The 13,316-nt window shown below is 33.7% G+C and overlaps 2 protein-coding genes across 2 annotated transcripts in view; one reads left to right on the plus strand and one right to left on the minus strand.

Moving 5' to 3' along the window:
• LOC137645914 (large ribosomal subunit protein mL63) overlaps positions 1-13,316 on the minus strand; it is a 186,262-nt gene that overhangs the window by 102,974 nt on the left and 69,972 nt on the right. The gene's annotated exons all lie outside the window — the stretch shown is intronic.
• Positions 7,566-13,316, plus strand: part of LOC137644744 (ionotropic receptor 21a-like) — a 25,854-nt gene continuing 20,103 nt past the window's right edge. Inside the window, exon 1 of the mRNA XM_068377641.1 lies at positions 7,566-7,634. The gene's annotated coding sequence lies outside the window, so the exon portion shown is untranslated. The remainder of the gene's footprint in view (positions 7,635-13,316) is intronic.

Below are 13,316 nucleotides of genomic sequence, written 5' to 3' on the forward strand. Positions count from 1 at the left end.
GGTACCATCTCCTGCCAAGAAGCGTGCAACCAACCTTCTAACTTGCCTCTCATTTACTCCGGTTTGATTAGCTATATCCTTGGTTTTCATGCCTAATCGGTGACATTCGATCACCCTGACAATGTCATCATGATCAGTTCGAAGCCTAGACATTTTCATCCAAAACTACTATAGTTAATGGCCGAAAAAACGAAGATTAATTGAGGGGGACTCTTAGCATAACCGTAACAAATGTTCTCCTAACGAATGCGTCACAGCAACTGAGGGAGATTTTCTAACTGGTTTGAGAGTGAGGGGGAAAGAAGGAAAGTTGCCAATTAGTCATTTAACCCGTTCTTGCCATACAAACTGGATTTTTAGCTGGCGAATATTTGAGCGGTTTGTGATGCCCAAAATTAATTTGGGCATCACAACCCGCGCTAGCTGTATATATATATATATATATATATATATATATATATATATATATTTCAAATAAGCCATATATATTAATACATTAAAGTCTGGATTCTCTTAACGACCTCGGGATCAGAGCCCAAGGCGGAACCGCCCAAAGACTATGATATCGGACCGGCGGGGATTTGAACCCTCGCCAGGATATCTGCTGGCTCTGATCCCGAGGTCGTTAAGAAAATCCAGACTTTAATGTATTAATATATATGGCTTATTTGAAATATGAAAGAAACACGTTTAAATGTGCAAAAAAAAATTATCATATGTATATATATATATATATATATATATATATATATATATATATATATATATATATATATGAATAATGTGTATATATATATATATATATATATATATATATATATATATATATATATATATATATATATATATGAATAATGTGTATATATATACATATATATATATATATATATATATATATATATATATATATATATATATATATATATGAATAATGTGTATATATATACATATATATATATATATATATATATATATATATATATATATATATATATATATATATATATCATTAAATGCTAAGCTACAACCCTAATTGGAAAATCAGGATGCTATAAGCCAAGGGGCAGAACAGGGAAAAGAGCCCAGTGAGGAAAGGACATAAGGAAAAATAAAATATTCTAAGAATAGTAACATTAAAATAAATACTTCCTATATAAACAATAAAAACTTCAACGAAACAAGAGGAAGAGAAACTAGACAGAACAGTGTGCCCAGTGTACCCTCAAGCAAGAGAACTCTAACCCAAGACTGTGGAAGACCATGGTACAGAGGCTATAACACTACCCAAGACTAGAGAACAATGGTTTGATTTTGGAGTGTCCTTCTCCTAGAAGAGCTGCTTACCATAGCTAAAGAGCCTCTTCTACCCTTGCCAAGAGGAAAGTAGTCACTGAACAATTACATTGCCGTAGTTGACCCCATGGGTGAAGAAGAATTGTTTGGTAATCTCAGTGTTGTCAGGTGAATGAGGACAGAGGAGAATCTGTAAAGAATAGGCCAGACTATTCGGTGTATGTGTAGGCAAAGGGAAAGAACCGTAACCAGAGAGAAGGATCCAATGTAGTACTGTCTAGCCAGTCAAAGGACGACCTAACTCTCTAGCGGTAGTATCTCAACGGTTACTATCATATCTCTTTGCATTATTACATGGCGTCGTATTTATTTAGAACATTTAAACATTATCCTCCTTTCTCGTCAATGTATTACTAGTACCGCCGACATCCATGTCATCTTTTTTTAATCGAGTCTAGCATAATCACGCTCGCTCTGATTGGCAGGTTACTGGACCTTAAATGTCATTGCATATCAAAACATACTGAACGTAGGTAAAAACGTCGTGTTCACCCAAAGTCTTGTCTCTGGAAGAGAAGAAATGTGTCAATTTGCAGATAGGTAACAGAGCATTCAATTTTCCCAGAGTGACATGGTCTCACTTTCTCTTCATATATGCATAACCCAAATTTACATGAAGAAATGACGCTAAGTGTCTTGATGGTTGGCTGCTAATAGGCTTCAAATCATAGATAAAAAAAAAAGACTTTTTCTTAAAGACTTGCTTAAATATATTGATACTATAAATTCCAATGATAGCAACTTTGTTCATTTTAATATGTAATCTTTTTGGTCGTCAAACTCTGCTTCTACTATATGGGGAAAATATTCTCATTTATTTCATCCATTCCCCAAGTAATCGTGGTTTTTTATTCAATAAATATGACCGACTGTCTGCAAACTTTTCCTCAATCATTTGAAAATGTTCACATATTTAAAAACAATAAAATGACGCAACCACTTTACCTCATACATTAGTGAATAAAAATGAAATAAGCAAGAACCACATAACAGCCTTTAATAATAGCCATCGGTTAATCTCCCAAATGAAGAAAGCGTTAAAATGGTTATCAAAACATCACAGACCCAATCACAAAATAATTTTTCCCCAATACAAAAACCATCTAGCACTAGTTCATTAGTGCATAACCAAACAAGAAAAAACATAATTTCACTATTTTTAAATACCATACTACGCAATAAACACCTTGAATTTCTTATTGGTGATAAGGGTACATCCAATTCACAAGCAATACAAAATACCTTTCTTAATTCCTCAGTAAACCGATTCGTCTGCTAAAATGATTATGATAGATATAATAACAATAGTAGTGACAATAAAGATTCGTAATACCAACTAAACATTTGAGCCCTCAGAGAGAGAGAGAGAGAGAGAGAGAGAGAGAGAGAGAGAGAGAGAGAGAGAGAGAGAGAGATAGAGATAGAGATAGAGATATTTCGTACAATATATGTCGATTGTCAAATTTAAGCCCTTGGCGTTAATTGGCGTATGTTGATAGGCGATTCTCTAGAGAGAGAGAGAGAATCGCCTATCAACATACGCCAATTAACGCCAAGGGCTTAAATTTGACAATCGACATATATTGTACGAAATATCTCTATCTCTCTCTCTCTCTCTCTCTCTCTCTCTCTCTCTCTCTCTCTCTCTCTCTCTCTCTCTCTCCTATAACGCCCTGTCAATGATGTCAAATTAATACTCATTGAGATATATTCTTGAAGACTAACTTGGTGCCTGTCAGCCCCTTTCCAGATTGATAACAAAACACGTAGGTCTTCATTCATTATGAGAGAATTTCGTTCGAATTTTGAGGCACTTTGTTACTTATGATTAAGCAGTTCATATATATATATATATATATATATATATATATATATATATATATATATATATATATATATATATATATAATATATATATATATATATATATAAATACTGGTAGGACCATTTGATTAAATACTTTTCTTTTTAGGGTAAATGGCATTTTACATTTCATAATCTCATTTTGTTTACCAAAAGCTGTCCATCCTATGCTTATCCTTCTTTTAATTTCGTTCTCATGAGCTGGGTAAACAATTGGTCCTAAGTATATATATATATATATATATATATATATATATATATATATATATATATATATATATATATATATATATATATATATATATATATATATATATATGTGTGTGTGTGTGTGTGTGTGTACATAGTACATATACATGATATGTAGTACATACATATATACACAAACATATACACACACACACACACACACACACACACATATATATATATATATATATATATATATATATATATATATATATATATATATATATATATATATATATTACTTAGGAGAGACACCAATTGTTTACCCAGGACATGAGACCGAAATTAAAAGAAGGATAATCATAGGATGGAGAGCTTTTGGTAAACAAAATGAGATTATGAAAAGTAAAATGCCACTTTCTCTAAAAAGAAAAGTATTTAATCAAATGGTCCTACCAGTATTAACTTACGCATCAGAAACTTGGAGCATTGCTAAAGACTTAGAACATTAGCTTGTTACAATTAAAAGAGCTATGGAAAGAATGGTGATGGGATAACACTGACAGAAAAGAGTTACACGGATACGAGAGCAAACTAAAGTATTAGGAGGTGTCCTATCTTAAGTATGAAGCAGCTGCATCCTTTTGAATGGCTTTGTATTTTTGATCAGCATTAAACACTCACCTCTCATTTGTGGCTCCAAGAAGCTGCTTGAGCAACAGCATGCATGCTCCAGAAACCATTTTGGCTGATGGGCTAAAGAAGTGTGGATAGCAAAATTGTATTCCCCTCACTGATGAAATTCTATCTTCTTAAGATTAGATCAACAAGAAGGTTGCTGCAAATCGCTAGCAACGGATCCAATATAAAAGCTAAAAAAATCTGCTTATGAAATTGTAATGAACTCACAAATGCTAGAAATGCGCTCTTAGTCCCATGCAACCTCAAGTGGGAGAAGGGTGTGAAGAATCTCACGGCTAGTAAATAAGAATAAGTTTAAAAATTCAAAGAGTAAGCTTAACATTTGAAATTGAAATGTCTGAACATTGAACCAGGATTGCACTCACTGAAACATGACTGACTGGATTCGAAAAGAGAGCATTAGATGGAGGAAGGCTGTTGTTACATTCTGGGAGAGAGGATGACACTCACTATCAAGGAGTAGCATTGCTTTTCAGATAACAGGCCAGCCGAACATAACAGGAATGGATTCTAGCCATGGAAGTTTGACAATTATAGTAAGCTATGCCCGTACTGAGGAAGCAGATATCAATCGAAAGGACGGCTTTTACGAAATTACAGGTGGTTAATAAGGTGCCAAAACGTGACAATCTTCTTCGTATTGTGAACATAAATGCAAGAATAGATAATGATAATGATGGTTTTATTGACTTCATGGGTGTCCATGGTGTAGGGGAAGTGAATCATAATGGTGTTCCATATGACAATTTTTATCTAGCCAATGAATTGATAATAGTTAGCATCGAGTTTGAATCAAGAGATATACTAAAGTATACTTGGACATCTGCTCTGGAAAATACCGCAACCAAATTGACTATTTAGCAATAAATAGAAAACGTAAAACTTCACTACTGGATGTCAGATCTCGAAGGGAAGCCGATAAAGGAAGCGACAACCAATTTGTTGTCTCCACATTAGGCACAAGCTGAAGACCAGGTAAGCTAATATAAACATACCTTCCAGATATGATATTGAAATGCCAAGACAACAAAGTAGTGAAAAGGAAAATGATGATTAACTTATAGAGTGCTAAAACAGATTTTACCTGATGAAGTATAGATAGATGTGAATATTCATCGTAAAACTAAAAAAATAAAAAGTTGTAGAATCCTTTTGAGAATCAGCCAACATCACAACCAGACAGGGAAGTGTCGTAAGACGAAAAATGGATGAGTTGTGAAACATGGAAACTGATAGTAAAAACAAAAATATAACATTTTTGAATCCTTAAAGGAAAACTTTTAGTAGGTTTGTTTTTCACCAAATGGTCTTTTTATGATTATTGTGAATTAAGGTTAACTTGCATTATGTTGTTTGGGGTAAAGGTGTAAATTATCTCGTGGTATTTCAAAAATATCTGAAATCTCTCTCTCTCTCTCTCTCTCTCTCTCTCTCTCTCTCTCTCTCTCTCTCTCTCTCTCTCTCTCTCTCTCTCTCTCTCACAATAAAAATGAAACTATTAAATGCAGTGAATTCGCTTTTTCTGAGTTCCAGGGACTTGGCCCGGCTGCCTCTTTTGCTTCTGTACCTAAAATGAGAAAGAACCCACAACTGACCTTATTACGAACCGAGTATATCAGCCTCGATAGTGAAGTAAAATGTTGTAGAAAAGACATAAGAAGGTTCATAGATTTTACTGCAGATAAGACAGAACATAATCCAAATAGACATGTAAGAAGAATAAGATATGCATACGAGGGTATTCATGAAATCATTGGAAAGAAGAGGAAGAGAGGTGATTTACCTGTTAGCAATAAAAATGGAAATAATCTAACTAAGGAATCTGAAATTTGAGCTAGATGGAAAGAACATTTTGAAAAAGACACTAAAAAAGGCCACCCCACTAGAAGAGGAAGATATTCTTGAGGCCTAACATGATCTTCCTATAGATGTAAGTAAATAAATATATAAATAAAAATAAATAAATAAACAAATAAATAAATAATATATATATATATATATATATATATATATATATATATATATATATATATATATATATATATATATATATATATATACACACACTGTATGTGTGCGGTTGTCTATGAGAGTGTATATATTAATACAAAATTATATGAGTTAAGGGATGAAAACCTTGGTAAACATTATGCTAAATGAACTACCATAATAACTGTGTGTCTCTCTCTCTCTCTCTCTCAGTCTTTGTTACGAAATACGAGCAAAATTATTCCAGTTAATAAAATAAACGCGCCGACAGTTCTGTCATAGAATAGTAAACACGTTTCGTCTCTTCAGGAGACAATACTTCGAAGACCTTTCCCGAAAATGACGATTTCTCTGACGTTGAAAGCGTTCTGATGGGCGCTGGCCTTCAAAGTACAGCAAACTGTCAATCAAATTGCAAATAATTAAATGAGACTCGATTAAAGAACGATGACTTGGTGGGTAACTGTACAAAGTCTCAGAATAGATTAAAGAAGAATAAAAGATAATTGTGGACTTTTTTTCTGGTCACTAATGTTAATTGATTAATACAAAGATTAAGATATATTAATTATTTTCGAAACAACGATGAATACCGGTTCAATAAATATTAGAATTATAGACCTGAACAAAGAAACATTGTTCAGCGAAGCTTAAAACCTTACACACTCCGAAGAAATTCTGATGATAAAGATCTTCATATCTTGGAATGAATGAAAAAAATCAACCGTTCTCTCATTTATAAGATCGTGCGTTCTTACTACCAGTCTTAAGAGTCCTTTATTTATAAAATTTCCAAGATATTTGGAAAATTTTAATGTAATTTTATAAAAATTTTTGGAACAATATAGGCTAAACACGTAAGATTTCGCTCAATGACTCTAAAACTTGAACATTACAAAGACCCACTTTACCCCAATGAGAATTTAAACATTTCCCTAAACGATTTCTCTCTTGGTTTTAAAAAAAATCAAATAAATTATTCTATAAGTAATAAACATCGTATTTCGATTTAGATTAGATTTGTTTATATCATGGACACACCCCCATTTTCCCCTTCTGAAGACACCAATCATACATTTTTACATCTGTTCCACAATTTGCCATCAAACTCCTTTAAGTAATGAAACAGCTTCGGAATGCTATATTTTTCCCCATTCAGTAAATTAAGTTTTTTATTAAGCTTACAGACTTAACTCTTTTATTAAAAATAGGTTAATAGAAGATAAATCTAAAAAAGGTTTGCAAATCTATTGCTAATTGTATCATAAATACTAAATTATAGCAGATCCCACGTTTGAGCATCAATCGCAAATTACGATAAATGACACCCATATTATCTAAATGTACTTAATTGCTTTCAGTAAGACTTTAGTACAGAACGTATAGTTATTGATCACCAAGAATGGGAGGAGCCAGACTGAACAGCTCTTCTATGCGTTCCATAAAATGGAGTTTCTTCGCGTTCGTGGATTCAGTTTCTTCTTGGTCTCTCGCACGCAAAAACACAGAAGTCCTCTTCTGCCGTCCATTTATGAAAGGTAACACCACTTTTCTGTTTCCGATGAGGTGCTCAAGGACATATTATTTTACATGAAATTTGGGTAACTGATTTTTTAAGACAATACTTTACTATGATCTTAATCCGTTGAAGCGACAAAGATTTCGTAGTAGATATTAATCCATGTCTAACAATTTCCAATTAAGAGATATTTATTGTTTTCTGAATGCCGCCATAACAAATGAATCTCAAAACATTGATAGTAATAATTTTCTTTTATTTTACCATTCACCATTCGTTTGTTGGATCACATGTTTGATTGTTGGTAAATTACTGCATAGTGCAAACTAAGGGACATGAAGTTGAACCGCAACAAAACTCAAGGACAGTCGCTAATCAACATCCAGACAATTTATCTATGTATATACAACTCCTTTAAAATTCTAGGTGTGTCTCTTCATCGTAAATTCACTGGAGAAACTCAGTCTATTTCTTCTTCAATTACACAAAATGGCTTATATAGAAAGTCCTCTCATATTTTCGGTGATCAATCTATTTTGAAATTAATTATTTCGCTCTACATTGTTTCGAGTTTTATTCTTCTGTCTGGTCTTCAGCTCCTGAATCTCATCTCAATTACTTGGATAAAAGCTTGCGGTCTATTAAATTTCTTATTCCTGGTCTAGACCTTAATCTCAGTCACCGTCGTTCAGCTATTTCCTTATGCATGTCGCATACCATTTTCCACAATTCTGACCATCCTTTGCTTTCAGGTCTTCCCAGATTGTACCATCCTGAACATTGTAGCCTGCTTGGCTGTGTTCTATAGACCTTGTTACTAGGTATGCAGTTAATTATAACACTATTGCCTTCTCCAGCATAAGGCTCAACACTACACAGAATTCCACGAGTTTTATTCCAGCTATAACTAGACTGTGGAATGATTTTCCAATTCAGGCAGTTGAGTCGGTAGAATTTCAGAAGTTCAAACTTGTAGCGAACGTTTTTATTTTGAAATGGTGGTTGACATAATCATCTCTTCACTTTATATATATATATATATATATATATATATATATATATATATATATATATATATATATATATATCAGATCTATTTTAACGTTGTTACTGATCTCAAGATATTTTATATTTTTTAATATTACTTCGCATATAGTTCATTTATTTCCTTAAATTTTTTCTCTCTTCACAGGGGTCTTTTCCCTCTTGAAGCCCTTAGGCTTGTAGCACCTTGCTTCCAACTAGGATTGTAGTTTAACTAGTAGTAGTAATAAACTTAACTATATAATGAAAAGTAAGTGCCTGTCTAAAACACACCCAAATTACTTATCATCTCCCTCTACGCCTATTGACACAAAGGGCCTCGGTTAGATTTTGCCAGCGGTCTCTCGTCTTTATCATGAGCTTTTAAATCAACAGTTCTCCATTCAGCATCTCCTACTTCACACTTCATAGTCCTCAGCCATGTAGACCTGGGTCTTCCAACTCTTCAGGTGCCTTGTGGAGCCCCGTTAAATGTTTGGTGAACTAATCTCTCGTGGGGAGTGCGAAAAGCATGCCCTTTATATATATATATATATATATATATATATATATATATATATATATATATATATATATATATATATATATATATATATATATAGTGTGTGTGTGTGTGTGTGTGTATGTATGTATAAAACTTCTTTCCCATCATAATAAGTGGCAACCACTCGGAAACCACAATCTCCTACAAATTGCCGAAACTAGTTAGGAAAGGGGGGTATTAGGACAGAGTGTCGAAAGGCAGTGTCGAAGCACAGAGGGTCGAAGGACAAAGTGTCGAATGGACAAAGTGCCGATTGGACAAAGTGTAGAATGGACAAAAGTTAAAAAGAGAGATAGATAGATTGGATTTGATTATTGATTTTAAGCTTACGTCAAGCAATGGGACTTCAAAGTCATCCAGAAGATAGAGGGTTACAAGGAGTTATAAATGTTTTTTGAGTTGATTATTCAATTTAGGCTTACACCAATCACTGGGATTACAAGGTCATTCACCGCTTTTGAAAAAATAAAATGGATATAGGATCGTAAATATACATCATACATCAATATAAGCAATAAACATTTATTTATGAGAAGACATAAAATATGAAAATACAAATGTATTAATGTATTTAAAAAACTTGTAGCAATATTTATTTAAAGATTGTGAGCGATGGCTCGAAGATATTGTAACCCATCATTGACGTCATATGTATCAAAAATACTTTTTAGTCTTAGGTTAAGGAGAGCATATTTCTTGTATTTTCTTTTTACATCACGGCCTTGTTGAATTTGTCCTAGAATCATTTCAGTACTGGCCTGCTCCATACGAAGTTTTCGTAAAAGTTTGTCCTCTGTTAGGTGGCAAATCTTCACTCTTCTATGAAAAGCTTTATGCCACCCTTCAACAGAGTTATGGGTCCTAGGCAAATCTTTTGGAACTCTCTCGTGAACTGACCACAAGCAATTTCATATAATGGCTTTCTTCTTCTTCCCCTCTGGACGATTCCAAGCCATGTAGCTTCAAAATATTGTAAAAATTCTCCTAATGTTTCATCGGTTTCATCATCAAAAGACTCAATTAACTTATTGAACAGAGCACAAACATCACAGGGGGGAACAAATGCGAGGGCCTGAATTTGCTTTATAATAAAAGCATCATTACGCTCGTTATACCATGTCTGCAATCCTAGGGCTTGGATTTTTCTCCACAAACACTGCCCGAAGTGAAAGAAGTATCCATGAATTGTGGACTCCGGGAAAATAATTCTCATTTGGTTGATGGCCGAGCGTTCAAAATCAGCGGTAATGGAAATAGGATTTAGTTGCTTAGCAGACAAAAACTCAAAAATAATGGAATAAGTAGTCTCATCTTTGTTTTCGGTAATGCAGTACATTAAGGGTAAAGTCATGTTTTGATCAATAAGACCATGAATGGTATATAGTTGATTTCCATTAGGGGCCGACTTGAAAGTTCCGTCACAGAACCATCTTCTATTGGAGCTCAAAGTGTTGAGATTCTGGGTTGTTGAATATATTTTTACTCCATTTTCATCAAATAATAAGAATGGCTCTCCCCTCGTTGTTACAGTTAAGTTTTCACCGCTAAAAGTTGAATTTCGAACTCTCCTAATTGTTCGAGCTAGAGATTCCTTTCTTGGAAGCTTTCCAACTATGGAGACGGGTACATCGTTTGTGCACTGATTTATTATAGAAGATGGAATTTCTTTGGAATGTTTGGAATGAATTTTTATCTTATCTATAACTTTTATAGCATCAATCTGAGAACTGTCTTGCTGGTGTGAATGCTCAGCTGTTTTGGAAATTGTTTCACCTTGAGTTATTGCTCTGCTGTTACAATAGTTTCGTTTTTCACATTTCCAATATATTCTTTCGTTAACCACTTTATCTATCACGTATGCATAACCTTCGTGTAGCAGTTTCTTTCCACCCATTTGAGTCTTGATTATTTCCATTATTATTGGTTAGGTAGAATGGAAATTTAAATTGAAACTTGAATCTCGAAGGAAGTTAACTGGTGAGAAATCTCTCACAGACTGAATACCGTATATATATTCTCTCTATCTCTCTCTCCAGAATATGGATGTAAGAATATAACAATGTAAGAATTGTTATATGCAAGGATATATCATTGTAAACATTGTTATTTAGTTATATGTAAGGATATACCAATGTAAACATTATTATATAGTCAAAGGTTAATTAGGTCGTTAGTTAAATGGATACTGTATTTTCTCTTTTTTATCATTTATATTTTATCATTGTTATATAGTTATATGTAAGGATATACCAATATAAAGATGATTATATAGTTAAAGGTTAATTAGGTCGTTAGTTAAATGGATACTGTATTCTCTCTCTTTTTATCATTTATATTTTATCATTTATCATTATTATAATTTCGACACATTGTCTGTTCGACATTTTGTCTGTTCGACACTTTGTCTGTTCGACATTTTGTCCATTCGACACTTTGTCCTTCGACGCTCTGTCCTTCGACACTGTCTTTCGACACTCTGTCCGCGCACGGGAAAGGGGCAGGGTGTGGGAAGGGTTGAATCTGCATGTGCAGATCTATCTAAATATTTTAGCAGTCATTGTTGACGGGTCGCGTACACTAATAATAATAATAATAATAATAATAATAATAATAATAATAATATAAAAGGAACGTTTCATTATTTCTTTTGGACTATATAGATTCAATATAACATTCTTTTTCAAAGCAGGCTATCATGCTACGCTGTTTGGTAGTCTTACGAGAAAGTAATTTAAATTGACGTAAAATGGACAAACGAGTAAACGCATATCTTTATCACAAAGACAAATACAATGCAAAAGTTAATTACCGCTTAGGCCTACGTAAATTGTCTTAGATCAAGTAAACTATGCTCAATTTATATGAGCTACTTTATAGATCAGTTTCAAAGCCGTTGTTTCTTTATTAGCTATGGGTTTATATTAAATACATTATGAATAATAATAATAATAATAATAATAATAATAATAATAATAATAATAATAATAAACCTTGACAAGGGCATTCACCGATATCATACCTCTGCCAAGACTGCCTGGGACGTATTTGGTGTTCATGAAAAACCTGGGACATTCTCTATGGCAAAGGCATCATAAATACGTCATAATCACCGTCTTGGAGAGAGAGAGAGAGAGAGAGAGAGAGAGAGAGAGAGAGAGAGAGAGAGAGAGAGAGAGAGAGAGAGAGAGAGAGAGAGAGATCAAACATACAAATTCGAATCAACAGGATGGAGGTGACACAGGAACGAATTGGAATCAAACATAAGTACTAAATATTCTATGAGAAAATATGATCCGCAACATTTTGCTTCCGGTTATGTTGGACATCCAATGACACATCAACCTGAGAACCTTCATTATTAGATCACCAATACTAAAAGGATTTGAGACTTGGAACTATAGCTGACTGTATTCGAATACGCAATGGCAAAATGAAAGGCTGGATTGACATTGAGTATAGAAGACAGGTTCTGCTAAACCCATCCCAATAATGATGGAATTCTACATGACAAATTTACCATTGATCTCATACAACGTGTATAGAGGAGAATGGTACCGTTTTTAAGTTTGTAACACAGTATATGACAGTTAGTACGTAGCAGGTTGGTCAATGCAGCTGACCGTTGAGATACTACCGCTTGAGTTATTGGGTGCTTTGACTGGTCAAATATTACATTGAATCCCTCTTTGGTTACGGCTATTTTTTCCAATGCCTACACATACTATACCATATAGTATGGCCTATTCTTTACATATTCTCCTTTTTTCTCACACACATGACCAACACTAAAATAACCGAAAATTTTTCACTCAAGGGGTTAACTACTGAACTGTAATTGTTCAGCGGCTACTTTCCTCTTGGTAAGGGTAGAAGAGACTTTTAGCTATCATAAGCATCTCTTTTAGAAGAAGGAGACTCCAAAATCAAACCATTGTTCTCTGATCATGGGTAGTGCCAAAGCCTCTATACCATGGTCTTTCACTATCATTGGTTACAGTTCTCTTTCTTGAGGGTACACTCGGGCACACTACTCTGTTTCCTTATTTCATTTCCTCACTGGGTTAGTTTCACTGTTGGAGCCTTGGACTTGTAGCTTCCTGCTTCTCATAATAG

This window comes from Palaemon carinicauda, chromosome 8 (genome assembly GCF_036898095.1).
Source record: "Palaemon carinicauda isolate YSFRI2023 chromosome 8, ASM3689809v2, whole genome shotgun sequence".
NCBI lineage: Eukaryota > Metazoa > Arthropoda > Malacostraca > Decapoda > Palaemonidae > Palaemon > Palaemon carinicauda.